The following is a 17166-nucleotide window of genomic DNA, read 5'->3' as shown; positions in this document are numbered from 1 at the left end:
AAATAGTTTAAAGATGGTCTTTTCTTGAGTATCTGACAGCTCCTAGAAATTCCTGTTTTTCTTGCTTCTCCCTAAGAATTAGAGATAGAAAGATTTTGAATTCATTTTAAACTTATGTGACAAAGTGATCACAATTCAACATAAGAGATAATAATATAGTATCTGTCATGACTCAGAAACATTTGCTGCTTTTTCCTGACCCTAATGACAGCCTTCACACTACCACATCTCTCTTTTCAATTCAGTGTGAAAGATGATGTAGAATTAGGAACATTTGTTTTTTTTAATTGATAGGCAACATTAAAAGTTTAATAATTTTATATTTAATGAGAACACTGCAGTGATCTTTTTAGGTGTATTGTCATAATCGGTGATTCCTTGTTTTGGTCATTGTTGCCACTTTACAAGAGTTGCTGGTCATCAACCTGTCCAGAAATTGTTCTCCAAAGTTACTGAGTGTCCTGAGCAAAAATTTTGCAATTCATCTCTTTTGACTGTGTTGACCTTTGGCTTCCTAATTTCAAAGACTTGTTTCTGAGAAGCAGTAAGAGAATTATAATTACATTTCAGGCACAACAAATAGTCATGTTGGCTCCCATGACTACATGATAATAAACAAGTGCTTGGGAAGAAATAACCTAGTGCATAAGGTCACAAAGGAGTTTCTCTGTGAGAAAACAAGATTTTTCTCATAAAATGCTTCATTCAAGTGCCTCTTTTTAGTAGTGCTAAAGAAAGATTTCTAGCTACAGTGTTTTTAATTCCCCTAAGGAAAGCTAAACATTTTATGAAAATTGGGATTCATTTTTAGACTTTCTCTCCATTTGGCCATTTGGAAACAGGGTTATGTGTTGGATGGGTTTTCACTTGACTTCACAAAAGGGGCTCAGATAGACTTGCTGGGTGCTTTCATGAATTAGTGGTAAATAGGCAGTTGTGTTAAATGACTGAATGTAGTAAACATAAGGATTAGTGATCCACAGTGACTTGATTCAAAAAGACACCTTAAGAGAAATAGAGTTCACCCTCCCCATCTTGAGTAGTTAGGCTTCTGTCTTTCAGTTGCAAGAAAATGAAACCCAACTCTAACTAACTTAAACAAAAGAGAAATTAATTGACTCATATAGTCAAGGAGGGATATAGGATAATTCATAAAATTGAAAAGAAACAAAAGACTGATGGATTCAAAACTTAGAACCCAGGGTTTAATGGCTTCAGGATTCTTTTTGACCTCTCATTTGTTTCTTTTCATGTCCTGGAGGAGTTTCCTTTTGAACATAAATCAGCAATCACATATCAGCAACTCCATTGGAAAAGCAAGCATGTAGCGTCCCTAAAATCCATGGATTAATACCAAGGAAGGTCTCTGATTTGTCCATCCTTTGGGCCAATCACATTTGTCTGGAGAATAAGTTATACAGTTACCAAGTCTTATTGCACATCCCTATACCTAGGGGACTAGTGTCAATTATAGGAATAAGGATAAGAAAGCTAGCTGGACAGGCAGAAGAATAGCTAACACAGTCCAAGGAACTATTTCTTGCTGAAACACCTCTACAACATCATCAAAGGTGCTCCTCTAGCATCACATTAAAAAACCATTGTGCATGGTAAAGAGATTACTTGAGTGGGGAACAGGAGATCACCCATCCCGTCTCTGCTTCTAACCACTTTACGATAGTTAAAAAGCTACTTTGCAGCTCTGGACTTCAGTTACCTCATCCATCGCGTTACGTCAAGCTTGTTATTCTATCAAGTTCATTTTCAGTGAATAGAAATTACTCTGCTGGCAAGCTCCTTCTGTTGTTGGAGAACTCAGATAAAGTTATATTGAGTTGAATTTTGCCTTTTTTACAATGTAGTAAAGAGATTAAGAGCTGATTCTGATGTCGGATAGCCCTGAGTTTGAATTCTGGTGTGTGATATTGTGCAATTTACTCAATTTCTCTCTCAGTTGTCTCATTTGTAAAGTTAGGGTACATAATTTTCCTAGCTGGTAAGGTTGTTCAAAGGACTTAATTAAAACATGGATGTAAAATATTTAGCAAAGTGCCTAGGACTTACAAGTACTGAATAAATATTAGTCATTGTTGTCATTATTACTGTTTTTCTTTATTTATTTTAAAATTTTCGATGACTGATGTCCATTGTGTTCTCAAAAACTATGCAGAATTAAAGAGTCTTTCTTTCATGGGACAGGTTTTTCTTTTTTTCTGATACCCTTTCTACTTTACCATAGTTTTTTATTGTTTAGTAAATAGGTCCTTAACACTTCCTTACAGGGCACAAAAAATTTCTTTCTAGTTGTCCAAGGTTAGAGATTAACTGCCTTGTCATTTTAACTGTGCTTTGGATAATTTATAACCCAGAGTTATCTCAATATAACAAAATTTTTAAAGGTGGTGGCAAAAGGCACCAGAAGAACATGGACATATGGATTGGATTGTAGGAATGGATAATTGAGCACAGTTCAATTAAATATCTAGATCATATAAAAATACTTATTTGAGAACTGACCCAAGTCAGTCACCCATTTCTTGCATGATGAAACTACTTTTGACAATTAGTTTTCTGGCCTATGTTATTGTCGGGGAGAAGATAATAAAAGGTGAGAAAATAATTGCTATTTTAAATGATGTCCTCAGGACGCCAAAACATTCTATCAGTTGGGTCAAAAATTCAGTCAAACCAGTTCAAAATCATGTAGAAAAAGTCTGTTTATGGATTGGGCATTTTCCACTGAGTATGCCAAATATCTTGACTTCTCTCTGCTGTTTTGTTTTTTTTTTTATTTTCTGTTTTGAATTTATATATTTCTATGAATAGTAATTTCTTAAATTATTTTTAACATGGAAATTTAATATGAAAATTCTTATTTCATTATTCTTACAACCTGCGAAGGTAGGTAAGGCATGTATTATAACTATTGCCTTATTTTTAATCAAAGCAACTTACTCAAAGTCACCCAACTAGTAGATGGCAGCAGAGACTTGCACATAGGTATTATAACTCTAAGTGTTCTTATTAATAGAAAACAGTTAATGTATTTGTTCCATTTTTCTAATGTTGCCTGAGGTTCCTTAGATAAATCATCAGCATTAAGATTGCTCATAAATGAATCTGAAGATCCATGGAATTAAGTTGGGACAATTCTAAAATGAAAATTCAAGTGATGACATCCCCTAGAGTTCAATTATCTGAGTTAACTGTTTGTAATAATAGATCTTGGTACACAGCTGGCATAATTCTCTGTTGTGTTTTTCCTCTTTCCATCACCTTTCTGTTTCTATTACAACACCCTTAGGGATATTGCTAGTAAATTAATTATTGCAAAAGCATATATAGCCTCAAGGTTCATGTACAGTAACCATTAGCCACAATGTGGTAGAACAGATATGCCATTTCCCTGAAGAAATACCAATCAAATGGAAGTAAATGATCAATGTTCGGAGGACATGCAAAGGGAAAAAAAAAAAGGATATGTGTGCATATCCATTTAGGGTATTTTATTCCATTAAGCATGTTTACTAAAAAAGTATGAACTCATGTAAGAGTTGGAACACAGCTGGTTGGAACCATGACACTACGAAATTGAGAGTTGTTTTACAAACGTATGTTCCAGTTCAGGAGCAGCCTGTCGTAATAACAGCCTCCTTTTAATAGCAGCATCCTAGGCACTTGATCCACAGAGGGAAGTAATTAAATTTAATAGACACAATCCTCATTTTGAGGATACCCTTGATTTAAAGTAGCAGGGGAGCATAATTAAGTCTAATAAAAACTATGGCTCAAGAATGAAGATACACTAGCAAGGAAACACAGACCAAGTCTACACAGTACCAATTACCTAGTCAACCAGGGTTACAAGCTGTGTTTATTTCCAGGGATGAAAGGTGCAGCATAGGAAGTAGTCAATGATATTAGTAATAGCATTGTCTGGTGACAGATGGTAGCTACACTTGTGGTGAGCATAGGGTAACATATAAACTTGTCAAATCACTGTGTTATACATCTGAAACTAATGTAACATTATGTGTCAAGTATACTTTAAAAAAGAAGCTCCGAAAAATATATATAACAACTGTTTTTATTTCATATTACTCAATGAAAGCAAAGCTTGAGGGTTGAGATTTATTTATTTATTTAGTTTGAAATACATTCACATTTGGAAGTGAATGGATATAAACCATGATATTAACATGAGCTTAAGGTTCACACATATCCAAAACAAAGTGAAGAAGTGAAATAATTGGGTATTTCTAAATCAAAGAATATAGTCTGAAATATAGATATTTGAATTAGCAGATGTATAGCCTAAACCATCAGAATAATTACTCTTTGTCCTTCTTTCTAGTCTTATACAGTTTACTCATAGATATATTTGAAATTAAAGGAAATAACTAATTTACAGTTAGATCATAATATAGTATCTGTTGGCCTGTCTGTCATGGATAAAGTCAGCTTGGTGCAGTGGAAAGAGGAGCTGGCCTGGGAGTTGCATTCTCACTTTTAATCTTGCCTCTATTCATTTATGCTTCTATTTGTCTAATATATGTTGAGCTCACAATGTATCAGTTTAGCATGCAGAAAGTCGGGGGGAATAATTAAATGAACAAGATCCATTTCTTATCATTGAAGAGCTTGTAGAATATTAGGAGAGATAAACGTCTAAAAATAATTATGACCAAATGTATTTAATATTAGAATGGATTTTTATAGAACATATTGTAAGAGATAAGAATGGAGACATAAATATATCTGAATCATCTGAAAAATTGCTCATGAATGAGTTAATGTTTTCTCTGGGTCTCAAAGGATGATAATAATAAAGATTTATTTATTTATTCAAGAGAGAAAGTGCGCTTGTGGGAGTAGGGGGAGGGTCAGATGGAGAAAATCTTCAGGCAGACTCCCCGTTGAGTGAAGAGCCCCACCCATGGCTCAATCTCACACAGGACTCCATCTCACAACCCATGAGTTCATGACCCATGAGGTCATGACGTTAGCTGAAACCAAGAATTGGTCCCTTAACCAACTGAGCCACCCAGGCGCCCCTCAAAGGATGATAAAATGGCTTCAGAGGTGAAGAAAGCCATATGTACAAGGGTATGAGTAAGGACCTAATAGGTTTCTCCGAGATTTCAGTGTATATGGAGAATAGATGGTAAAATGGGAATGTAGGCAAAAGCTCTGGTTGTTCAGAGCAGATGGGACTTGAGGTGTAAAAGAAAAAATAAGACTAGAGAGTGGGCAACCTTATAGGATATGTTCAAGAATTTGACTTTGCTCCTTAGAAAATAACCCTTTAAACCAAGGAGTTATTCATGTTCTATCTGTATTCTTACCTAAACTGCATAATCTTTTTTTTTTTTTTTTCCTATCTGGTATACAGTACACTGTGTTGAGTGAATATGAATGAGAAAATAATTGGTCACAATATGTCTTCAATTTTATGTCATAGTTTTTAATTTATGACCTTAAGAGGATTTAAAGGATTATAACTTTAATAAATTTGTCATCCAGTGGCATTCCTGGAATACTTTTATACTCAGATAAAACACTAGAAATATCAGGATACAGAAATGGTACACACGTTAAAAACCAGTAACGTAAGCAGCTCTTCCTTCAGAAAAGCTGGAGCAGAGCATGCATAGTTTAAGAGAAGGCTATTTACTGGGAAGAAATAATGGAAGGAAATATTAAAGGGAATGTAATCTCTACCAATGAATTCCAGAAAACCAGATGGTAGGGAACTAGGAGAAAATGGACTGTGTGCCATCATCGTTAGGGGAGGAGTGATTTTGCACGAGTTATCATGAATAGAAAAGATCATGGATACTGGGCAGACAAAAGAAAATGTTTCTCCCCAATAATGTTTGTCTTATTTTTAAAATGATTTCTAAGGCCTTTTTGTGTTGTAAAAATTCTAGAAATAGTTAGATTATGATTTGCTGTTTCACAGTGTTTTTTTCAGGTATACTTTATTTTCTTTAACATAGAGCCCTGCCTTTTGTAAATAGAATTTCAGAACTAAAGGAAGATGGCTTTCATCTCAAAGTTAAATGGAAAAAAAAAATAGTGAAAATATATTTTTTTTTTCTAAAGAAGAGGTCTTGATCGTATTTAAAGTAGTTCTATAAATAGGCATTCTGCAATGCACCACACACTTTAGGGAAAGAGCAAGGTTCAGTTCTATAGCTCATTTAAAGCTATCTTTCTGGAGCTGAGATGGCCCCAGAGAGATTTATTTTCATGGATTTATAAGCTCAGAAACTGCAGCTTGAACATGGGCTAGCTGTGAGATGTTTAATTACTGATTTTGGTCATTGTAGCAACGATGTTAGGCCTTTCGTTAAAGACGACAGTGTTATCAAAAACTGTAAAGCTTTATTAAAACTATCTTTGAGGATAACCTCTTTTAGGAAGCATTGTTTTTAATTAGACCCTGGGTTTGAAAGCAAGAAAGGTCAATGAAAAAAAAATTTTTTTAATCATACCCAGCTACTCAGCTACTCCTTTACAAAACTCAATTACTTCCATCCAGCGCAGCATAAGAAACATTTGGTAATTGATTAAAACAATTCTTAAAGCAAATTATAGCCCTGTCAGAAAACAAGAAATCAGAATGTCAAAACACAAGGACATTTCTATGCAAAATGTCTTGCAAGTGTCTTTGACAATTTTTATCTGCTTGTTATATTAGTTTCATTAATTCGGTCCACATCAAGAAGAAAAAAAAATAAAGTACTTCCATACATTTGCTATTTGAAATAAAAATCCTCAAATGAATAATATTCCCAAAGATAACTAAAGTAGTCATGTGGGGAAGTTTTATGCTTTAATTTTATCCAAGCTTACTCAGCACTGTAAAAATCTATGTACAGGTTTATAGCTGTAGAGACCCCAAAATAACTGCTTTTTCTTTTGGCAGTAAAGCTACATCTATAAAATCTCAGCCACTACTAATATGTAAATGCCTTTAGACATAGATTTTATTTATTGCTTTCTGGGGAGAGCCAAACATAACAATATGTTATTTGTAATATATTCGGTATATGCTTTAAAAAGTTAACTTATAAGCTACACAGATCTGATCCATGAATCCTAAAATACATTGTTATTTTCACTTCAGTTAAATGTTGTTTATACTTTGTTTATAGAAGATCACAGATTGTTCTTCTCTTCTAAAGCTAAAGAGAAACTCAAAATACATATTGCAGAAAGATGAAACCATAGGTTATTAGTGAATTAAGGTTACAAGAAATCTGGCTTCTTGTTAATAGCTTTCCTGTCCCATATCAAATGAAAGCACTGGAATCTTGTATTCAGCCTTATAAAGCTTGTTAACTGACTCCATGCTTTGCACGTATAAGAATCCTCATTTCAGTGAAGGAAAGCCTTGAGTATAGTAGTATCACAACACATTTGTTGAAGTACAGTTGATCCCTGAACAACATGGATGTTACGGGCACCCTCTTCCCCTTACACAGTCAAAAAACTATATAACTTTTTCCTCCCCCCACAAAACTAGTAATAGCTTACTTGGATCTGAAGCTTTACTGATAACATAAACAGTAGATTAACACATACTTTTTAATGTTATATGTCTTATGTACTGTATTTTTACCATAAGCTAGAGAAAATGTTATTAGGAAAATCATAAGGAAGAGAAAATACATTTATAGCACTGTGCTGTATTTATATTTTTAAAATCCACATATAAGTGGACTTGCATAGTTCAAACCTGTGTTATTCAAGGATCAATTGTATATTGAAATAAAGAGACATGAGAGCCATCAGTCAACAAGTGTTTATTGAGCCCCTTAGAACTGTTTGACAAATAACTATATACTCAATGTTCACACATTTTATGAGATTAGGTCTTACCTGAATTAGAGAAAGAATTTGGAAGACAGCTATGCTCACCACTATACCACCAACGCAGAGAAAGAATTTGGATCATGGAGTTTTATTATTATACCTACCATATTGGCAAGTATAATGTGCAAGTGAGATTTCTTTTAAATAATAAAACCTTAACTGAGAAGGCTTAAAGGATAGAGTCATGATGATGGATATAGACTGACAGACAAACAGATAGACCTTCTGGCTCAAGAAATAAAATTTTAGAGGGAGTTTGGCTTTGATTCAGGAACTCATATGATGTAACCTGGATTTTTTTTTTCCCTTTCTCACACACATAGATCACATAGACGCACATACACACACACACACTTTTGTCTTCTTTGGTGTTGACTTCATTCCCCAATAGCTCACTCACTCTATATAGTTGCCCCCCAAATTACAGGCTTACGTGTTTTTATCTTAGCCAGTGTCCCTAGTGAAAGAGATCATCTCTGTTTTGAATACTTACAAAATGATCCCAGAATTGAGATACTTTCTTTTAACTCACTTATTCTCTCTAACTGTGGCCCATGGAGATGAATTGGGCTGAAACATCAGTGCACTGATTCCAGAGGAAGGGTGAAAAACTGTTAACACAAGCCAATGCAGCCAATGTCCATAGATACTAAGAAACACAGTAGGGAAAAAAATAAAAGGAAAATTATACAGTATGACCTTATGCCTGGCTTATGGACTTCCTTACCATCCTGTAACTTCAATTTTGATGTCTATGAAACTCACACAATTTTTTTTTAAATTTTATTATGTTATGTTAGTCACCATACAGTACATCATTAGATTCCAATGTGGTGATCCATGATCCATTGTTTTCGTATAACACCCAGTGCTCCATGCAGTACGTGCCCTCCTTAATACCCATCACCGGGCTAACCAACCCCCCCTCCCCCCTCCCCTCTAAAATCCTGCTTGTTTCTCAGAGTCAACAGTCTCTCATGGTTCATCTCTCCCTCCGATTTCCACCCCCTTCATTTTTCTCCTCCTTCTCATAATATCCTCCATGCTATTCCTTATGTTCCACCAATAAGTGAAACCATATGATAATTGACTTTCTCTGCTTGACTTATTTCACTTAGCATAATCTCCTCCAATCCCATCCATGTTGATGTAAAAGTTGGGTATTCATCCTTTCTGATGGTGAAACTCACACAATTTTTTAAAAGATATTATTTATTTATTTAAGAGAGAGAGCAGGGGGAGGGGCAGAGGGAGAGGGAGAGAGACAACGTCAGGCAGACTCCCCACTGAGCAGGGGGCCCAACGCGGGGCTCGATCCCAAGACCCTGAGATCATGATTGAGCTGAAACCAAAAGTCAGATGCTTAACCAACTTAGCCACCCAGGCATTCCAGCCATATACAGTTCATTAGTGGTCACTTGACTCCAGCATCCTCATCAGAATTCCTGTCTCAGACAGTAGAAGGAGGCAGGGTTTATGGTTTAGGCTGGGGTACTCAAGACTAGGTTTGGCATGAAGGAATGAAGGTAGCTTAGTGCTGTAGGTTTGGAACAATGTGAAGCTAAACATTCTCAAAATTCTAGACCCACATTGCTAACTCTCTGCCACAGAACTCTTCCTACTTCTCAGCATGCTGAATTCACCTATTCTAAAACTTAGTGCATTCAGTGTGTTCCAAGCTGAACTGACTCTCTTTCCTGCCAAGTCAGTTACCTTCCAATTTTCTATTCAGATCTTTGTGGTTACTGCTTGGGAGCCTCCCCATAATGTCTTCCTCAAGATACTCCTTTTCAAAAAAATTTTTTGTTTAATTTAAAATTTGACTAGATAATGAGTTTACTTATAACTGTGAAAAGTATCCCCATCTCTATATCCTAGTTCCCTAGATCCTAGTGTAGGCAAATAGTGCTTTCTTGTATGCTAACCCAATAAAGATAGAACATACATACACAAGAATGCATGTTTTTGTTAGCCTAAGATAAATTCTATTTTGGGTCCTACCTTAAATACTTTACAATATCTTCAAGAATAATTTCACGTTCCCTTAAAAAATAAAATTTTAAATGGATGCATAATGATATAGTATACATGTAACATATATATGTAACCAGTGATGAGCACATATTTACAACACTTTTGTTATTGTAAACAATACTGTAATGAATAACATTGTGCATGTGTCGTATGTCTTTTTCTTATTGAGTTTTAAGACTACTTATATTAGATTCTTATCTATAAATACTCAATGTTTTTATCCAAGTATGTAATTTGCTTTTGAGTTTTTCTTGGTCACACAGAATTTATTTTTATGTAGCTAAATGTATCAGTTTTTCTTTTATGGATTTTGTATTTGATATCATAATTAGAAAGGTTTTTCCCACTCTAAGATTATTGAGAAACAAAGTAAAACTAAACTCCTGTGTTGTCTAATACTTTCATGAAAAATCTCATAGTAATGCTTTGATTCTTATATTAGAATTATCTCATTCTCCCTTTCCTCTGTTCCCTGATAGATTATAAACTACATTTTTATAGCCTCACAACATTTGTTGCCTTGTCCCTAGCACTCACTGAATAAATTTTTGTTCAATGGGAATAAATTGCAAACATTGCCCTTTTCAGATATCTACAGGAACATATCTAATGTAAGTATGAAACTATTTTATGCATATTTAATTAACTGATTTTCTTTATAAAATCATTTTTAGGTGAAAATTAATACTTGAATATAGAACTCTTCTATTAATGACTGTGAAAGATTTTTTTTTTTAAATACTAGATAGTCACACTGACCTACTTTCAAATGGAATAAAAGGATGAATAGTTTGAAAAGAAAGGAAAGGATTCTTAGAGGAGAGTATGGTTTTGATTTCAGATAAACATAGTTCTGAGTCTTGGTTCTACATATTGAAGCTGTATAAACCAGGGCCAGCTTCCATGCAATGTGCGGTTTGTGAAACTAAGAATCAGTTTCCTCATCCATGCAATGGGTTTAACAGCATTTACCCCATTTAGTTGCTGTGAGGAATAAATGAGGGGATGTAAGTAAGGCATTGATTTCTTAAAATTGAAATGATATGCTAATGTGCATCATTAGCTAGACTGAAACTCCTTTGTGATATTGGATACATACTTTATTTCACAAGACAACCACAAAGTGTCAGATAATTGCCATTGCATAGTGTTTAGGGGATCACTGTAACCCACACATTGAGGGTGAAGCCATTACAGAGTTTGAAATAAGTTGTGAAGCAACATGTATCCCAAAACAGATAAATTGTGAAAATCCCAATTGAATATTATGAATTTTTGTCAATCCTCAAGAAAAAAAGTTGATACTCTACACTTTCATGGGCAAAGTAGGAGATTTAAGGAGGTGACTAGAATACTACTAATTCTTTTGTTTGAACTTAATTTGCCCTCTAAAGTGTTTTGGCAGAATTTTGGCCTCATTCTCACTGTACCCAAACACATGTACCTACCAGGCTACTACAAGGGAACAGTAGACATGTTTTGCTTTATTAAATTGAGAGAACCATGGGCGCCTGGGTGGCTCAGTTGGTTAAGCAACTGCCTTCAGCTCAGGTCGTGATCCTGCAGTCCCAGGATCGAGTCCCACATCGGGCTCCCGGCTCAGTGGGGAGTGTGCTTCTCCCTCTGACCCTCTCCCCTCTCATGCTCTCTCTCATTCTTTCTCTCAAATAAATAAATAAAATCTTTAAAAAAAATAAAAATAAATTGAGAGAACCAGCTAAACTTGACGAATCAGGCCAAAACCTCATAATCCAGGCCATATGCATAATTAATCCATAATCCAATTATCCCTCTATTTTATCAAATTAGTTAAGAATTGCAGACTGTTTACTTCTGGTAACTTTTGGTAACAGTTTGTGCACATACTCCCTGTCTTACCTTGAACAAGGTAAGGAGATCCAGGGAATCTTATTATTTCTTGAGATCCTACTTGAAATCCCTTTAGTAAATATTGCCTTCCAACTCCTGTTTACTTACAAATGAAACAAAACAAAACCCAGAAGCTTTGCAATGTTATTCCTTTCAGAGCTCACCTTTCTGGTGGAAATAATTAGTTACTGAGGAATAAGCAGCCCCTCACCTAGGAGACAGGCGAATTAAAAGGCTAAGATGTTTGCTGGCATTTCAGGAGCAGCATAAATGCAAGAACTAGACGCACAAGGAGAAAGCCATTCCTTAAATTCAGAAAGGACACTAGGCCCCAGCATCAATAAACAACTCAATTTAATATAATCACAGGGAGAAGGAAAGTTAAAGTCACGGTGTTTGTGTGTGTATTTATCTGCAGGTTGTGTAACATTAAAGGAGAGGGGTATATATAATATACTTTTTAATTCAAAATTTAAGTGTGTGTTCCTGTTGTTTTTGTTCCTTCGCTGTGTAAGTTTCTGATTAATATTCTAGCAGTTTCAGTTCAGCAGGCTTTGGAATTTGTTGAGAAAAGCCAGGAACTATATGCTGTAGGGTCAAAATGGCTGATGAATTCACTTCATGCTTTCACTGGGGTAACTAATGTGGCCATCATAACTAAGGGTTGGAATGTGTGGGGGAGGTTTTGACTCTCAAGTCATAAATCTCAGCAGTAGAAATAATCAAATGGGTGAGTTCTGTTTCCAGGGCATATCTGTATGTGCCCTCTGCCCAGTTTCCAAGTATAATGTATACCTTGGGTTTTCAAAGTCAGGCATAAAATCCATAGTTTAGGACACAAGCAGTGACGCTGATCATTACTGAATGAGGTGCTTCACTCTGTATCATACAGAAATATCAGAGAATACGTCTTTCTGTTTAACGGACACAGCATTGATTCTGTTTGGTTCTTCCATATGTCTAGGCCACTGGTTCTTGACTAGGTGTGAATTTGCTGCCCCCTTCATCCCCAGGGGACATCTGGCAATATTTGGAGACACTTTTGATTGTCGCACCTGGTATCTAATAAGTGGAGACCAGGAACGTGCCCTTACCACTCAAATGTCAACAGTATGAGGTTCAGAAATCCTGGGCCATCATTTGGGTTGAGTGCAAATTCAGATAAAATTTTAACTAAGCTTCTTGAAATAAAAACTTGGTAAAGGAAAAGCACCAATTTATTTTGAGGATACTGAGATTTTGTTACATAAAAACGTGTGGGCATGGAGTTTCTACTAGATTTAGTTTTAATTCTTTTCTGGCAAGTGGGTTTTCCAATGGGAAGGAGAATACCACTGATCTCCTCCGGGGGGCAAAAAAACTTAGTAGGTTGTTTGCATTGTAGTCACTCAATTGTGAATAATCTGTACTTTTCCATCGCCTAAAAAATGCCTTTATTTTTCTTCTTTAAAATTAAAGTGGCTATTGCCTATGCAAAACTTACCTTGAGCAAGTTCTACATATGAAACACGGATTAAAAAAAAAAGATTAATCTTGGCTTACTGTTTGCTTTAGAGTAAGAATTTATAGTTTTATCAAAGTCAGTGAAAGAAAGATTCCTGTAAAAATACAAATGGTAGTACCTTTACATAGTGTGATTTTTCCCACTTTAGGAGACTCATAAATATTAATTTAAAAATTAAAAGAATTAAAATCAATTAATCAGTTGTTCACTTTCATAAAACAATCTGTTATTTTCTAACAAAAATTGCTACTCATCTTCCTCTGAGTAGATACAGTTGTTAAAGTGCATGTTTTACATCATTGTTGTGTCTGTTGAACAGGTCCCACAGAAGTGCTTTTCATCTCTACACTGTTATCATTCTTGGAAGAAATACTGCCAAAGGTAAGACTTTCTGTTTTCTTATCAATCTAAGTTTTAAGGGGTGTTAATCCAACTGAACAGGTTTATATACAATGCAGCATTACATGAGGAGTATGTTGAATATATACTGAAAATCAAAAGAAAAAAGAAGACACCATCAAATATTAATCACAAATAAAGCCCTAGCATTCATTCTCAAAATTTCTGCAAAACTCACATTTCATTAACCTATTTGTTCTTTCATTTTATCATCAATTATATATCTGGTACCTACCAGAATTTAGTGCCTGTGAGATGTATTCCAGCACCCAAGCCCTAGGGTATGGTGATGTGGCTTTTAAGCCCTTCTTTCCCTAAGCTTAAAGTGGAGGGATAAAGAGGAAGAACCACACTGACTGCTCATAGCAGAGCTATGATTAACTAGAATTTAAATCAAAACTTGATACAAAAAAAATAATAATAATAAAATAAATAAATAAAATGCCATGTCTTTCCAGGTTTTTTCTTATGGTTGATTTCTAATTTCATAGCATTGTGGCCAGAAACTGTATGTAGTATGATTTCAATCTTTTTTGCATTTCTTGAGGTCTGTTTTGTGATCTAACCTGTGATCTGTTATGGAGAATGCTCATGTGCACTTGAAAAGAATGTGTATTCTGCTGTTTTAGGAAATATCTATAGGTCCAAAAAAAAAAAAAAAAGGAAGTGCACAGAATCAATGACAACTAACTGTGCAAGGATGAGTAAGTGTGGGACAGCCTCTTAGAGAAAATAACATAGGAAAACAACCTTTGAAGATAGGAAAAAGAAAAATGACAAAGGAGCAGATAACTTCTCGGATGTCCATGGAAACTTGAACTTTACTTCATGTTATAATGCTTTTCACTTATTATACCCTTGTATTAATAAAGTCATTTGGAGACTAATGGGGGAATGATTCATTCATGATGGAACCCAGAAGCCAGACTAGAATACATACAATAAGATATTTAAAAATAACCATTACCTAAAACTATATCAATGATATAACCTGCAGAATGGCATTTTCTATTTTCTACTGATGTAGTCTACCTTTTGACCAGTTTCTAGATTTAGAGAGTAAGCCCGTAATCCATCACCTGCATAGCCTTGGTGAATTCACAAGTTCATTCTGAGTCTCAGTTTTGTCATTCTTAAATTGGACATAATAATACCTACCTTTAGAATTTTGTCCTCATAATTTAAAATTACAGAGCTTTAATTCCTAGCGCATAGTAATTTAATTTTTCTCTAAACTGCAAAAATTGGCCATCACCCTTGAAAAACACTTTTAAGAGAAAGTTTGCTTTTTTAAGATAAATGATAAATATACATATATGTAATGTGTATATTCTGTGTGAAAAGCATTATAAAATGACTTATTTTTGTGAAAGGAAAATAATTTTAAATGACAATTTTATGAAATGGACTGGCAAACCTGCATGAGGTTTTATTATTATAGCATAGAAATAAAATACTTTAATATTAAATTGTTAAGCACTTTAAAAATGAAAGATGAGTAATAAGCAAAAAATCAATGTGATATTTACATGGCATTATATGATGTGGGAAACAATCAGTTCATACTTAAATTGTAAGGTGTTGCAATAGGCTGAATAATGGGCCCCCCAAAATGTCCATGTCGTAATCCCCAGAACCTGTCAGTATGTTGGCTTGTGTGATAAAAGGGACTTTCAGATGTGATTAAAGAATCTTGAGATGGATGAGAAGAATTTCCTATATTATCTGGGTGAACCAAATGTAACCAAGGGTCCTCTTAAGGACAAGTGTCCTTATAAGAGGGAGGCAGGACGATCAGCGCTGGCAGTAAGAGGTGTGACCATGAAAACAAGAAGCTGGGGAAAGAAGACAAGGCAAGGGCCAAGAGTCAAGGAATGCAAGAAGCTGAAAAAGACAAAGAAATGGGTTCTTTCTCAAAGCTTCCAGAGGAAATGCAGCCTTCCCAACAAAACTTGATTTAGGACTTTTCGCCTCCAGAACTGTAAGTTAATAAATTCAGGTTATTTTAAACCATGCAGTTTGTGGCAATTTGTTATGGCAGCAATGGAAAACTAATAGAGGTCTAAAAATACCCAGGTATATTTACATAAAAGAAGAAGACTGAAAATGACTAATAGAATAATTGCATTAAAAGTCAAGGAATACAGGGGCACCTGGGTGGCTCTGTCAGTTAAACCTCCAACTCTTCATTTTGGCTCAGGTCCTGATCTCAGGGTTGTGGAATCGAGCCCCAGGTCAGGCTCTGTGCTCAGCAGGATGTCTGCTTGACATTCCCTCTCTCCTCTTCCTCCCCCTCAGTCCCTCCCCCACATCTAAATTAAATAAAAATCTTTTTTTAAAAAAGTCAAAGAACGTGAAAAGCCAAAATGTATTATATATTTCTATTTTTCACTGCAAAAGTAATGCACTTACTTTTTTATACATACAGAATTACTATATAAATCTCAAACTGTGTTTAATTCATTTGACTGCAGTGTGAAATGAGACTACAGTAATGGGTATACAAATAATCTGAGACATTTGTAATACAATATGGAAACATCATAGAGATACTTTATTCCTCAGCTAGAAGCTTCTTTGTCATTTTATCAAAGTCTTTCTTCCCAGGTCAAATTTTCAGATCATTCATAAGTTAACTCTTTATTTTATATGTTTGTTTATTATTTTGGAATTAATTGTAGATGTTAATGTCTTTATGGTTAGCATGGTAAGTAAGCCTTAGAAAAACCTCAATCTGTTTGCCATATCATAGCAAAACTGGTTTCGCCGTAGAGCAAATTTCTCTTTGTGTAGTTTGTATTTCTCTACTAAGGCAATTTTGCTTTAAACTACTTACCAGAAATTGGTGTCTATCTTATTGTATATAATTAGAGAAAGAATATCTGTTAGAATTTCCTAAAACTTGTATCATTTTCTCCCTATGGTTGAGAATGCCCTCTTGTTTGATTCTACCACATGGAAATGGAACTTGTGGTTGAAATGGTACCTTAGAAGGAAACAATGCATGACAACGGAGGTTGGTCAAAGGGAAAAACAACTGCTGGAAAATCTCCATCTTATTCAATGTCCACAATGCTGATTGCTTTGGGGAAGAGATAAATTTGTGTTGGCTTAGGGGAAAATCAGTGTGTGGACCCTGCTGCTTTAGGGGGAATTTTGTTGCATTTTTAATTCCCTGACCTGGGTCGCTCCAATCAAACAAAATTTTATTCTTTTCACTTGTGCTCCAGATGGAAGAAAATGTAAACAGCTGTGCAAGTGGTAATGGAGCCTTTTCTTCCACATTCTTGCATGTCATTATGTTAGAGATTTACTTTTTCAGCAAATTGAAACCTCTAAAACCTAGTAATCAAATTTCCCCCCTCTCCCTTGCTTTGTATTCCAACTATCATCAATTGCTTACTTTCTGAAATAGTTTTCCAGAGAGGAAGCTATGATGAGTATGCATGGTCATTATCATATTTACTCTTGTCAGTACC

The 17166-nt window shown here is 35.0% G+C and overlaps 1 protein-coding gene across 1 annotated transcript in view; it reads left to right on the top strand.

Moving 5' to 3' along the window:
• The window catches only part of CNTN6 (contactin 6), a 586479-nt gene that overhangs the window by 230658 nt on the left and 338655 nt on the right, over positions 1-17166 (top strand). Inside the window, 1 exon segment of the mRNA XM_034996895.1 lies at positions 13608-13669. The gene's annotated coding sequence lies outside the window, so the exon portion shown is untranslated.

Source organism: Mirounga leonina, unplaced genomic scaffold (assembly GCF_011800145.1).
Source record: "Mirounga leonina isolate KUSES-001 unplaced genomic scaffold, KU_Mleo_1.0 Mir_94, whole genome shotgun sequence".
Lineage (NCBI taxonomy): Eukaryota > Metazoa > Chordata > Mammalia > Carnivora > Phocidae > Mirounga > Mirounga leonina.
This window is presented reverse-complemented; position numbering and strand designations above follow the sequence as displayed.